Here is a 14,411-nt window from a genome sequence, read left to right on the forward strand (position 1 = left end):
TATGGGGGGAGGGGAGGCAACCACTCCTCCCTGCTAGGCTGAGAGCAGGGGAGGAGGGTGCCAGCAGAAGGGAATATGGGGAGGCCAATGTAGGCGGGAACACAGGAGCGATGCACTCACTGGCCCCAAGCAGAACACCGGCTCCTCCAGCTGCACGGGGGAGGGTCAGGGACGAAACCAATGTAGGGGAATGTGGTGTGCTGGGAGAGGGGTTCAACTAAAAAAGAGTGGGGCAACTAAAGGGAGGCCATGAGTGCCAGGGCGGGGCAGTAGCACAGGACCCAGGGGAGCCGGGGCAGCAGGGAGGCAGCTGTGGGCACAGGAAAGGGAGGTAGGTTTGGGGCCAGAGCGGGGCTGGGGAGGCTCAGGGGCAAGCTTCCACGGCTGGGCAAGGATGGGAACAAATTTACACAGGAGCTGGGACAGGGCAAACAAACTGAGCAGGAGGCCAAAGCAAGGAGGGCAGGGCAAACAAACCAACTCACAGCCAAACAGACAAAAAAAAGAACCAACAAACAAACCCCCCAGGGGGGGTAGCAAAGGGAAGGAGGGGGTCAGGCAGCAGGGGCAGCTACAGGGAAGGGGAGGGCAGAGAAGGGGAAGGACAGGGGTGCCCACAGGTGGTTAGGGTGAAGGGGAGAGGCATCAGCAGCAGGAAAGGGGTACTCGCATCAGTAGCAAGGAGCAGGCCAGAAAGACCCCACTACAGGTGGTGGTGGTTGCAGCAGAGATGGTGGAAGGGCCACTCACCCAATCACTTCCTCCCTCTCTGCCAGCCAGGAGGGTCCCCACGCAGCAATAGCTGCAGCAGCAAGGGGTGCAGAGGGGAGTCTGGGCCCTGCAGGAGAGTGGAGCTCCGCAGCTCCCTGTAACAAGGTGCTTGGGCTGTCCTTGCAGTCTGGGCCCGAGGAAGGGTCATGATGCCCCTACTGGGCAGAATCAGGCCCTGCAGGCCAAACAACCCAGAAGCAGAGGGGCGGAGTCAGGGCAGGAAAGGGAAGTACAAAAGGCCGGCCTAGCAGTTCAGTCAGGTGGAAGCTGTTGTTGGAAGCACATGGGCCTGTTTGGAGCAGCTGTTCTACTGACCAGAGCCTCCAAATCCTGCTGGGACTGAATGACTGCAGAGGGCTGCCAGGCCCTAGTAGCTGGCAGAAGCTACCTGAGACTGGGGCGTGGGAGAAACCCCCCTGAGGCTGGCCCTGATTTGGAGGAGCTGCCTGACATTGGGGACCCACTAGAGCAGACCAAGCCTGGTGTATCAGAGGACTGCCTGTGGCCTGGAGGAGTTGCCCTCTGCTGATGATCCTGAGGAGTTTCTGGACCTGCTGCTGGTCAATGGTGAGGGATGTGTGGGACTTCCACTCACAGTCTGCCCCAGTGACCTGGAGGGAGACATCTGGCTGCAGGTACCTGGGGACAGGATGGGAGGAAGTAGCCCAGGGACAGCTGACACTATAGTGGCTGAGTCTAGGGTTGGACCAATCAGTCTGTTGTGGCTGGATCCCTTCTGACTCGGGGGCAAACAACTTTGCCACTGCTAGGGCCCTGGGCTGGGATGCAGTGGAGTGAGGTGGGCCTGTGTCCCCCTTCCCTAACCACCCTGGGAGTGCTTGGCTTCCTCTGAACTGCTGGCCAGAGGATACTGAGCCTTGCCAGCCCTGCCTGACTGTAAGGCTGGGGGTGATAGACCACTTCACCAGCCCTGGCTGGCTTGAGGGCTGGGGGCTATAAACTGTTTGCTTGCCCTGTCTGTTGGAAGGCCGGGGGCTACAACTACTTTGCCTATCCTGCTTGAGTTCTGGTGGGCTACAGACTGCTTATCTGCCCTGCCTTGCTGGAGGGCTGGGGCGATAGACTGCTGTATGAGCCCTGCCGTACTTGGGGGCCAGAGGGCTACAGACTGTAAGGAAAGCCTGCCCTGCTGGGGGCTGGGGCTACAGATTTATAATCTGCGAAGCTTATTTCTGTAGACCAAGGCACTGTGGCCTTCCTCAGAGCCTGGGCCCAAGGAAGGGTCGTGTCGCCTGGAGGGATAGTGCCACCAGTCTAATATTCCTATATTTGAACAGGAGGTGATATTCCAGATGCCCAAAGGAAAAATCAAAGCACTTAAATGTCTTTTGTCCTATTCTCAGTGTTCTTTTCTGATGTTCTTTACAATCAGCTACTGGGTAAATAAAACAGACTGACCACACAGTTAACATGTTTACCTGTCTACCCTACTGTTTAAAACATGTTAGCTAATTTGTTTTTTAAACACTGCCTATTTTCTTATTCTAGACATGGCCTAAAAGAAAAGACATGTAGCTATGCTTGTCACATGGGCAAATAAAACATGACTTTTTCAAGGCACAACAGGAGATATAAATTATGCCCTTCAACCCAAATGTACATTTTAGTTTTCCAAGAAAGGAGAAGCAGAAATTAACTGTTTTTAATTAATGTGTTTCTAAGGGAGTAGAGGCCTTTCTAAGGCCTGGTCTACACTGCAAATTTAGATTGATGGAAGCCACCTTCCGTTGACCTCATAATGTATGCATCTCCACTACCAGGTCCGTTCTGCCGACCTAACTCAGCGAAAACATTGCCTCAATAAATCCACTTCCATGAAAGGCATAGTGCTAAAATCAAAGTGGATGGGCTGAATGAGAGGCAGTGTAGACAGAGCATTGTGTAAATTGACATCATTGGCCTCCAGAAGGTGTCCCACAATGCTACGCTGTAACCACTCTGGCCATATTTTTCAACTCTGGTGCATCGTGGCAGTGTGTGCAGGAAAAATCCCCTCCCCTGCTCAAGCCCTGGGAAACTTTGAATTCCCATTTCCTGTTTGGTCAGCAGGGAGAGAAGTTGCTAGCACAACTGCTCATGGTGGCTGAACGCCCCAAACGCACTCCAACCTGACAGAGCTGAGATGTTGTATCAAATCGGTCTGCGGGGAGAAGTCAGTTCAGGCACAGCTCTGATCCAGCAGAAGAAATTTCGATATCAGTGAAAAGATATCATGGGGCATATTGGAGAAGGGGCACTACAGGGACACGCAGCAGTGCCATGTTAAAAATCAAAGAAATCAGGCAGGCGTATCAAAAGACAAGGAAGGTGAACAGTCATTCTGGTTCATCACCAAATCCATTGATGAGACTATGGACAAGGAAAAGGAGGAGAATGGGGGACAGGCAGGTGGGGTATCCATTCTCCCTGAGGGCCAAGAGCTGTTTTTAACTCTAGAACAGTCCAGCTGGCTGTAGGACAGCAATCTCAGGCAGTCTCAGACAGTCACCTGAGAGCTGATTCCCCAGATACCGCCTTGGTGCCTCCTGCCGGCTGAGTCAGACCATCTTACATCTCTACTGTTATGTATGTGCAATAAAAGTCAACTTCTTTGTAATTAAGTACTCTTTATTTATTCATACCAGTGGTGGAGGAACAGGAGTTGCTGTGATAGTGCAGCAACTGAGGGGATGGTATGGGAATGCAAAGGACAGATAAGTGGGGCTCATTACTGTGGCTCATTACAAAACAGGTTTTCAAAGCTTCCCTGAGGTGCAGAGCTCCTCGCTGGGTGCTGGTATCTATCTGCTCAAAGTTTGTGGCGAGCCGACCTGCCTCCATGACCCAACCCAGCAGAAACTTCTCTCCCTTTGTCTCTCAGACGTTATGGAGCACACACCAGGCAGAGATAACTATGGGGATATTGCTTTCCCTAAGGTTTAACCTAGTCAGCAAACTGCACCAGCGAGCCAAAGGCACATTCCACCATCATTCTGCACTTGCTGAGCCTATTGTTGAACCGCTCCTTATCGCTGTCCAGGTGTCTGGTGTACGGCTTCATGAGCCATAGGAGTAAGGAGTAGGCTGGATCTCCCAGGATCACTATTGGCATTTCAACATCATCAATAGTTATATTTTGGTCTGGAAAAAAATTCCCCACTTGCATCTTTCTGAACAGACCTATGTTCCTAAAAATGCACACATCATGTACCTTTCCAGACCCCCTCCTACATTGATGTTGATGAAATGCCCACCAGTGCTTGCAACACCATGGAAAAGTATCCCTTTCAGTTTATGTACTCTGTGGCAAGGTGGTCTGGTGAGTACCATCCATCACCCCACCACAGCTAGGGAACCCTGTCATGGTGAACCCATCCACTATGTCCTGCATATTTCCCAAACTCACTACCCTTCTTAACAGAAGTCTGTTTAATGGCCTGTGCACTTGTATCATTGCAGCTCCTATGGTGGATTTACTGACTCCTAATTGATTCCTAACTGACTGGTAGCAGTTTGGCAGTGCTAATTTCCACCAAGTGGTGGCCACTCACTTCTCCACTGTCAGAACAAGTCTCAAGTTAGTATTTCTACATTTCAGGGCTGGGGACAGTTCGGCACAAAGTTCCAGGAAAGTAGCCTTATGCATCTGAAAGTTCAGCAGCCACTGCTCATCATCCCAGATCTTCATAATGATGTGATCCCATCAGTCAGTGCTGGTTTCCCGGAACCAGAAATGGCGTGCCATCAAGTTCTGCATGATAGCCAGCAGCAATCAGGAATTGTTTTAATTCTATGGCTTGCAGTAGGGTGGCTTGAGTAACATAGCAATTGTCCAAGCTGCTGCTCTTCTCTCGACCTTGGAAATGTTGCGGAGAAGTCACAAGGTGTTTTGTAATGCTCACAGTGCAGAGCTGAGCAGAGTCCATACTTCTTGGGCAATGACGTATGCGCGGCTGATGCAGGGTTTCAAGATGTGGCACCAAAAAATGTTTCATTTGTTTGCTGTTGACCTCAGGGGAGGTAGAGATGGAGGACATTGTATCATGGGAGTCTGAAGACCTTCCCAAAAGCGCCTGTAGCTAGTTGCATTGTGGGATAGCTACCCACGGTGCACCACTCTGTCCATTGATACAAGTGCAGCTGGTAGGGACACACGCCCCCAGTGCAATGAGCGTGTTGTGATCACACCCGCCTAACTTAATTAGTTCAGCTGGTGAATGTCAACTGAAATTAAGTCGACTTCACTTCTCAGTGTAGACATGCTCAGAGTGAAATTGCCTGCACACTGCACATGATCATCACATTTTTTTTAATAAAAGCCCAAAATATACATACAATTACAACAACTGAGTAACAATGTTGTGTGTGATTACCTGTCTCAGTGCTTGGAACAATCATAAAACTGCTCTGGCACATTGGTTTACATCTGTTAATATTTAGTTGTTCTCAGTTCAAATATTTAGACTTTGTAATGATAAATTTAAAATATCTGTCAGTTTAGGAAGGGAATTTTTGTCTCACTAAAAGTTTCCTGGTTATACTGAGTTTGATGTCAGTTGGGGTAACTCTTATGTTACAAGAAGTTGACGAAGACAAACAGTTATTCATTCCATTATTTCTATCCAAGTAGCAAACTTTTAGGATAAAGCAGAACACTGCTTACATTCAAACACATTGCTGTTATGTTAAAAGCAAAGATATTTTACAGTAAGACTCACTGTGTGCCCTCTTTGAAAAATAATTCTCCCCTCATCAGTTTTTTTAATACATATCATTTCCCCATTAATAGCTCTAGCTAACTGGTCATTAGTAGGCAGATACTGCTAAAAAGTCCTTGTAAACAAGGTGATTTATCTCTGGGCTACTATTACCGAGCCTTTGGATATAATCACTTCCAGGAGGCAGACAAGGAAAGATATGCAAAGCAGCATTTATTTAATTTTTCCAAGGAGCACAGTGTGAACCAAATAAAAGAACTGGGTTATCCATAAGACATCTACAAGAAGTGAGCAGGAGGGGGAGCCTGTTATCCTTGGAAAGGCAAACATAAAGGTCAACAAACAGCTGCAAAATAGTAAACAAAACCATAGTGATTGCCATTACAAAAAATCAACATTTACCAAGTGTGAGTTAAGTGAATCAATTTACCATTCAGCAAAAACATAAGTGTAATAGAACTGCCACAATGTGCATATCCAGTAATTGAATAATCATTGTCCTCCTTCATCCCCACCCTCCATCTTGTTTGATACTCTCACTTTTTGCATTCTCCATTTGAGTTAGTGGAAAGTGGCCCTGGTCATGTGATGGGGTATTAACTCTGTAATCCTGCACAAATTCAAGAGACTAGGGGGAAAAAAAGTTCAGTTATCTCTTACCAGTGCTCATCTGTCTTGTACTTCTATTATAACATATCAAGTGTCATAGTAAAATGTTTGGGGGAGGGGCCATGTCTTTGGTTTTGTTCTGTAAAGCACCAGGCACTTGACTGAAAGCTAACTGAAGTAAACAGGAACATTGACTCTGATATGCTTTGGGTCAGGCCCCCAATCCACTTCTGGGAGTGTATAAATAACACTAAGAATAGTCACCACATTAGATCCTGTAGTATTTCCCTTCTCTCCTAACAGGAAATAACTATGGTATATAAGACACCACACAATGAATTTCTTGCTAAATAATGACTATTCATGGCCTACACTATAAAATAAAAGCAAAAGTTATTGAATCAATAACATAGATCAGGCACGGCCAAACCACGGCTCATGAGCCCCATGCAGCTCTTTTACTGTTGGAGTGCAGCTCGCAGAGCCCCCACGCTTCCCCCTCATTCTTCACCTAACAGACTGGGCCAGGTGGGAGCTCGGGGCTTCTGCCCTGTAGGGAAGAGGGTCTTCAGGCTTCCTGCAGGGAAGGTGGGGATGCCAGTACCTCTCCCCACCACAGGGCTGAAGCCCCAAGCCCTGACATGTGCCCCCCTGAGGCTAAAGTCCCAAGACCTCCCTCTTTGCAGGGAAGAAGCTCCTAACCCCTTTGAAGGGCAGAAGGCCTGAGCTCCCCTTTCCCCTGTCTGGTAGGCAGAAAATGGGGTGATGGGGGTGGGACAGAGTTCTGGGAAATACCTCAAGATTGCACATGTCTTGTGGCTCTCAAATTTCTGAAGATTATCATATGCAGCTCAGACGGTCGTTAAATTTGGCCACCCCTGGCATAGATTGTACTATGGCTTGAATATTCAAGCACAACTTTTAATTATAAAAATTGTAGAAAACAGACAAACTGTAACCTACATGCAAACTATGGCCTTTACATATTACCCTGAAGCCACTGATAATTGCTTGTTCAAGTTCAAGTTTCCTAATCGTGACTTGCCCTTTAGCCAATGTGCAAAAATACAAAATGCATTACAATAAAACTAAATTCAAAATTATAAAATGTTAAAAATGCATTTTAAAAAAAGGTTAAGAAAGGCTATAAACCATTAAACCATCTATAATCATTGTGCCACTTTCCTTTTCCTTATTTCAGTGGTTGTTCGTGCAAATAGGGTAACTATTCAAATCATGGATACACAATTAGTTCCTAATAAGTATTCTGTGGCCAAAGCAGGGCAGCTATATTTCTCAGTACTAGTATATCAACCTTCTAAGTAAGATGTCTGCCTGGATTAAAAAATGAAGAACTGTAAAGTCCCTTGTTAGCGAGTGATTGCACAAATGATCTAAACATCTGTCATCCACATGAGCTCTTTTAACGAGGAGAACAAAGAAGATGTACTGGAAACAATTGCTATAACCAGTTGCTTATTAATATCTTCTATTCTCAACTTGATTTAGGATTTCACGTTTTCTGAGAAGCGTAGAGAAAGAGTTTTGAATATGCTCTAAACAAGCAAATTTACAAGTGAAAATCCTGCTGAGCTCTTTCTGTAAACATAGCTTTGGCAAACGCTGTGGGTGCATACTATAAATGCACAGCCAAAAATTAATACTGCGGAATTGCACTTTCAACAGAATAGAGTTTGAGCATGTCTCATCTCTGAGAAGAGCAGATGGTGTATTATGTGGTAAACCAAGAATCTTCCTAAGAAATCTGTTTTGAATCACTTCCAATCCCTTGGGATCCTTCCATTTCCATATTTTTGCACCATGCAGAATTTGAGCACATACCTTGGCCTCAAACACTATCATGGCTGGTGCAATTAACTTACCCCCATGAGTTCAGGTAAAACATAACACAGCTTGCGTTGATTTTAAGGTTTTCTCTTTCGGTATTTGAATATGCTTGCTCCACAAACCATTTTCCAAATACCTGATACTGTTACCCCCAAAACTGAATTTTGGGATGCTGCTATAATAACTTGTCTCTTGTCCCCTTAGTCTGTTCTTCCCAGGGTGGAAGTTCTCAGGGTTGTTAAGGAAATACTAAAGAATACAAACATAACCTTCCAATGAAGTAATTGACACAGACAGTATTCTTTCCAAAACAAAGTATCTTTTTATTGATGTAACTAACAATCCCTACTCCAATGTGATCTAAGAACCTAAACAAGGCACAAAATCCCTGAGAGATAATCCATTATAGCAGATTAAAGAGCACTTAGAATCATTTAAACTATATGCTATTGTAGTTTAAGGGAAGCAATTATTGCAAGTGGCCAGTTTGCAACAAATTTCTTACAGCAAGATCTTAAAAGTGCTTTAGAGTTTACATAGATCTGTTTCAATTAATAACAGAATTGTATGCGTTCTTATCAACACACACACATAGTAACTCTATATTCTACCCTATCCTATCCTTATACTGAACTATAATTAAAAGAATATTAAGCTTAATCTTTAAATCCATTGATGTTTTCTTTAAAAGTCACTGCTGCTGTTGGTCAGTTCCTGATCCATCAGCTCTATTCCACTCCAGTTTTCTTTTCTCTCTCTCTCTCTCTGTGCCAGCTTTTCTGTCTTCTCTTGATGGCTTCCCAGCTCTTGCCAGATGCCCCTCTCTTTCTCAGATGCAGCCTCCAGACTCCAAAATTGTTGCTGGCAGCTGGCCTTTTATGCTCAAGTGTAGCTCTCTCTTTAGATACCTTGGTATTCTTAGAAGCAATTACCTCACTTGCACATGCTCAGTCTTAACCATTACCTCAGAATTCTGATGGAGAGCTCTGACCTGTACAAGTTGTGACAGTGTGAGTGGGCTCTGACCAGCTAGCTGCTCAGCTAACTGACCTCTCTGTCACCCCTTACTGCACATGCTCAGTAGCCACTAATCTTGCACATGCTCACTGTTGTCATTTACCTTGAAGCTGTGATTCTGCTAAGCTACACATACTTGGCTCCTTGCCAGGACTCCATTTTAGGAATCCTAGGTTTTCACTGAGCATGTTCAGGGTTCGCAGCATCCATCTCAGAATGAAGTGATTTTGCTTATTCAGAACATAGATCAGAAATACAATGTAGAGACTGGACAATTTTCTCTAAGAGTAATACCAGATAGGGGAAAGAGTTAACTTGCTCAATATATTGCCCATCAATCCTTCATTTATACATCCTCTAGCTTTGACTAAAAACAATTACTTTAATTCTGGAATAATTTATCAAGAAGCCCTCTCAGTGACAGTATGAACAAAACACATTTAATAAGCACTTCAATCCTAGTGGCATTTGTGATAATAAAACAGACACGGGATGCTCCATAATTTTAGAGGGGAAATACTGATCCCCTTTTTAATGCTAAAACAACATCATTAATATAAAAGTTTAAAAGGACAGGGGCTAGTAACCTGTTCTTCAGCAAATAATTTTATTTTTTCTGCACAATCCTTTAGTCTCACCAAAAATTATCTAGTGTAAATTTTTAAGACGACATCCAATAAATTCATTGGGAGGTAATTCACTGGGTCTTTCCTATGCCCTTTTTTCATAAAGTGGGATAATGGTAGTCCAACCTGAGGGAAAAATCCCTGTATTATTTATATTTGAGAAGAGTTTAGCCAAAACAGGTGCCCAGAAGTCAATGTTCTCCTTAAACACTTCCACATGAATGAAGTCCTCCCCTTGCACTTTACTACGACATTGTTGAGTGATTAGGATTTTTACTTCCTTACTGGATACTGGAAGGAAACAGGAAATGGAGGCTATCTGAACTGAATGTACTAGAGAAATGATACATGGCATATTGTTATAAAGTACCCAAAATATTTCTCCCAGGTATGCTTGGGAATCAGAGCTTCAATATTACTCAATCTTCTTGGAACCCATTGCTACCAATTTCTAAAAATATACAGAAGTTTTCATTTTGGCAGCAAATTCAAATTCATTCCATGGTGCCATATGATCCAACTTTTTCCTTTCCAGCTATATTTTATAAAGCTTTCTAAAACTGGAATCCTATGAGCCATCTTTCCTAATCTCCCTAGCCATAACTTGTAGCTGTTTTTTTTTATGACGGAAGCAATCTGCACCATATCAAATTCTTTTATCATTCAATGGGTAAAAATAACACTTTTTGGTAGTTAAATCAACTTGTTATTTTTGTAAAATGTAATTAAATACATTAAGGGTTAGACTCGCATAAGTACAATCTAAAAACTGCTTTTTTAACCCTAGCAAATAAATAGAGGAGAGAGTCTCTTTAATTTCCAATATACCCAATAGATTCTACTTAAATCACCTTGCATTTAAGGATTCCAAATTAGAAGTGGAATACTGTCCAATGGAGAACAACTAATGTAATGGGGTTGAGGTGGGGAGGGGGAGGGAGGAAACTAACCTGGAGGTGTTAATGGTCACTATCAGATTTAAGGACCACTGAAAAAATAGGGGGGGGGAAGGCCAACTTAAAATCAGGACTACAATATAGTCAATCACGGTCCCCCCTCTAAGAGAAGTGTACGTGAAGTGGTCCACTATATCATCACTGCCTTTACAGTTTCCCAGGATAAGTCTTTCCAAAGTCACCAAAAATTTCCAGCCTGCTGCATTTATAACTTATCTTTAGAATTTCTTAAGGGAAGGCAAACAACACATCACTAAATGTACTATTTGATAGATTTAACATTTTCTCATCTTCCACACTTCATCGAGCATTAAAATTATCTTTTAAAAAAATTAAAATTGATGATAATTTCCAATCAGCATCTCAATTCCAAACTGATCCCTTTTAACCTTATATATCCTGTAACCTCTGAAATTAAGATGATCTCTCATACCCCAGAACTTTTTTGATCACTCACCAATTTTTAAATACTACCAGTACACATTCTTGTAGACCTGGGTAAGGAAATCTTTTAACCTTCACAATTTGATCCCTGGGTAAAGACTAAAATATTGCTTGTTGCAGTAATATAATAATTCAGTGTCACAAAAGAGCCAAAGCCTCTACCCTTTCTTTAGGGATATTTTTAAACATCAAAGGTGCTGCCCACACATACTTACATTCATCAGTTCTAAAAATGCTAGAGCTGGAGTGAATTTTGATGCCATGAGACACATGCTTGGAAAGGGTTCTGGCAGAGACAGGGTTGACAATTTTGGTTGGATGTATTCGTGGAGACCATCACATGACCATCAGCATATGGTGTAAAATGATTCTTTCCAGTGTTACGAAGCTTTTTTACTCCAGAACCGATTCAAAAAGGGTCTGATCCAAAGACCATTAAAGACAATGGGAGCCTTTCTATTGACTTTAATGGACTCCGGATTAAGCCCCAAATGAGCTGCTACTCCTTGAGTTAAAGGAAATGTGAAGTGAGTGGTGCCATTGGTAAGCAGTATTAACCTGAATGATCTGGCCAAACTCCCATCTAATTAATTAGATTTGCCTACCTAAACTCCTCATACAGTTTCAATATTGCATTTCCATCCTAAACTCTTTTCAAGTTTTCTGTACGCTGTTCAACAGCTGCCAAATTCTCCCTCAAAGATAGCTGCACTTCCATGATTCCTGTTCATATGTATTTTATAGGATAACACAGGATTTTAATGACAGTTGACGTCAATGGGAGATGGGCTTGGCCAAGGATGAGTGTTTTTCAAAATCCCACCTCAGTGGTTATTTTCTGTCTTACATTAGTGTATTTTTCAGATATCCTTTGAAGAACGAGCAGACTTTTAATTATATATATAATTAGGCCTGATGTGAAGCCCAATGCATGTTTTTTTAATTGATTTCACTGCCTTTAGACTAGCCCATAGAAAAAGAATTCCCAGTTTAAATCTAAATTTAAAAAGACAAACTCCTAAACCAATATTAATCTATGATAAAATTGGACCCATTCACTTTTTTTAGATATTTTGTGGCTTACTCAAATAACTGACTTTTAAACAACAACAATTTGTCTTGTTTGATCTGATGAGCACAATCAGATCCAAACCGCTCCATTCCCTCTCTCCACACTTCTGTTTCTATAAAGGTCACTTTTGTTTCTCTGAAACTATTTGGCTAATCCTGCATCACATCTCATGTAACAAGGAGATCAACAAAAGGGAGAGAGAGGCAGACAGACAGACAGAAACTCTTCCCAAAATGCAGCCGCAATAAATAAAAGAGGCAAAGCTGACAAATTGTGCACCTCAGAGCACATGATGAAAAGGAAAACATGGATGGGTAAAACTTTAGTAACAGTTTAAACCAGATCACTTAAAGTTCATCAAGGTTCATCAGCCTGAAATTACTTGCAAGCGTATTTTTTGTTATATGGTGCCTGGGAGTTTCATGTGGTCCCAAAGGTATGCAGAAATTTCCTGTGGGATCATCAAGGGATTTTGTGCAAACAATTACCTGGCATGATCAATCTTAAATTGTGTAAATTTGAGAAGCTGGGAGGCTTTGGGTTGGGTTTTGTTTTTTTTTTTTCTTCTTCTTTTTTTCCAGAGGTTTTTGTTACAAGCCATTAGCACCAGGTTTGGTTTTAAAAGGTTCAGCCAGTTCACATCCTTAAACAAAACAATGGATTCATTTGCTTTTAATGAGAAGGGGGTGACAAGCTCAAGTTAATGGCAAATAGCTTAGGGACTACTCCAGAGATTTGATATCAAAGTCTACAACCCCTTTAAATTACTTAGATACAGCAAACTCTCTGCAGTTTTTGGCTTAACTAAAATACATTTCCATTAGTTTGGGTTCTAGGTTAATTTAGTATATATTCCAGTTACAGTTTTAAATGTTTTAGGACACCTGAGATAATGAAACTGAGGCTATATAAATGGTTAAAATTTCTTAAATATTGTACATACATTTTCCATTCAATCTTAGAACTATATATGCATCAAAAAGTTGGGTTTCCAAGGATGGGTTTAGTTTAGGTCACATGCTTTTCAGATAGAAAAGTTCATGACAGGGCATGGCACACGGGTAGTGTGTGGACATTATATATATATATATATATATATATATATATATATTTTTTTTTTTTTTAAGTACTTATACGAGTCCCCCAGCATCGTAACTGAGCTCCTCACAATCCTTGATGTAATTTTCCTCACAACATCTTTTTGAGATAGAATTTTACAGATGGTGATAATACTACAGACAGGGGACTGAGGCACAAAGAAGCTAAATGATTTGTCAAAAAATCACACAGGAAATCTGTAGCACAGCAGGAAACTGAGCCCAGGTCTCCCAAGTGAGTTCCCACACCACAGGGCCAACTTTCCCTCTCTTACCGCCATATTCACTCAGGTCTGTGAATTTGGCTAACCTGGGCCAAATTTCAAAAGAACATGGGCTAAGCTTTGAATGAACATGGGCCAACCGATGGAGTTTGCTACAAATCCTTTACTGGTCATGCACCATTTCAACTCAAACTTGAACATGATTACTGGGTTTCACTATGAGGTTTTGGGTTTATTTGGCCCTGAAACTAGTTTAAGGGGAAGAGCACCCTGTAGCTGGGAGGTGTGACACTGAAGGAGGACCATCCACCCCCCAGTGGGTGAAACCTGGAAGTCCACACCCACCAGATCAGAAGCAGAGGGGCAGGACAAGAACCGGAAATATAAGAGGCAGGCAGTTGAGCAGCAGACGCTAAGGACGCTAAGGAAGACAGACACCTCCTGAGCCCGCCACAGAAGCTGGCCATTCCAGCAATGACTCTAAACTACCAGACTCGCCAGAGATGCCCAACACTGAGGAACTACTGGGGTTAACACTGGCTGTGTACCCTGAGGAGGCGGAGGATGACCCTGGGACTCATGTACACCGGGGGGCAGGGTAGGAAGAAGCCCAGATGTTAGCCTCAAAAGGAGGGATCGCAGGTACCTTTCCTCCCATGCAATATGGGCCCCGACGGGCAGTCAGAAATATAGTCAGATTCAAATGTTCTTCGAAAACAATTAGCAAATTTATTAAAGGGATAAACAGGGTCACAAAGGTAAGTAGGGCTGAACCCAAGGTCCCAGATGTGATAACCCAAGGGCTTTGTGTCTTTGATGTTATACAGTCTCACAATTGATCTTCTCCGGATGGTGGTGCCGTCTGCTTCTCTTCCAGGCAGCGTCTGCTTCTCGTCCTCGATCTTGACGAGCCTACCCCAATCCTACAACCAAGTTGTTCTAACACACCCTCTCACGTGTTCACTCTGCAGGGCGGCAGCACCAACTGCCGTCAGCCAAGATGTTATATAAGCTGGCGATGGTTCCTGA

Source organism: Emydura macquarii, unplaced genomic scaffold (genome assembly GCF_026122565.2).
Source record: "Emydura macquarii macquarii isolate MOO-44397 ecotype Brisbane River unplaced genomic scaffold, CSIRO-AGI_Emac_v2 contig_1146, whole genome shotgun sequence".
NCBI classification, from domain to species: domain Eukaryota; kingdom Metazoa; phylum Chordata; order Testudines; family Chelidae; genus Emydura; species Emydura macquarii.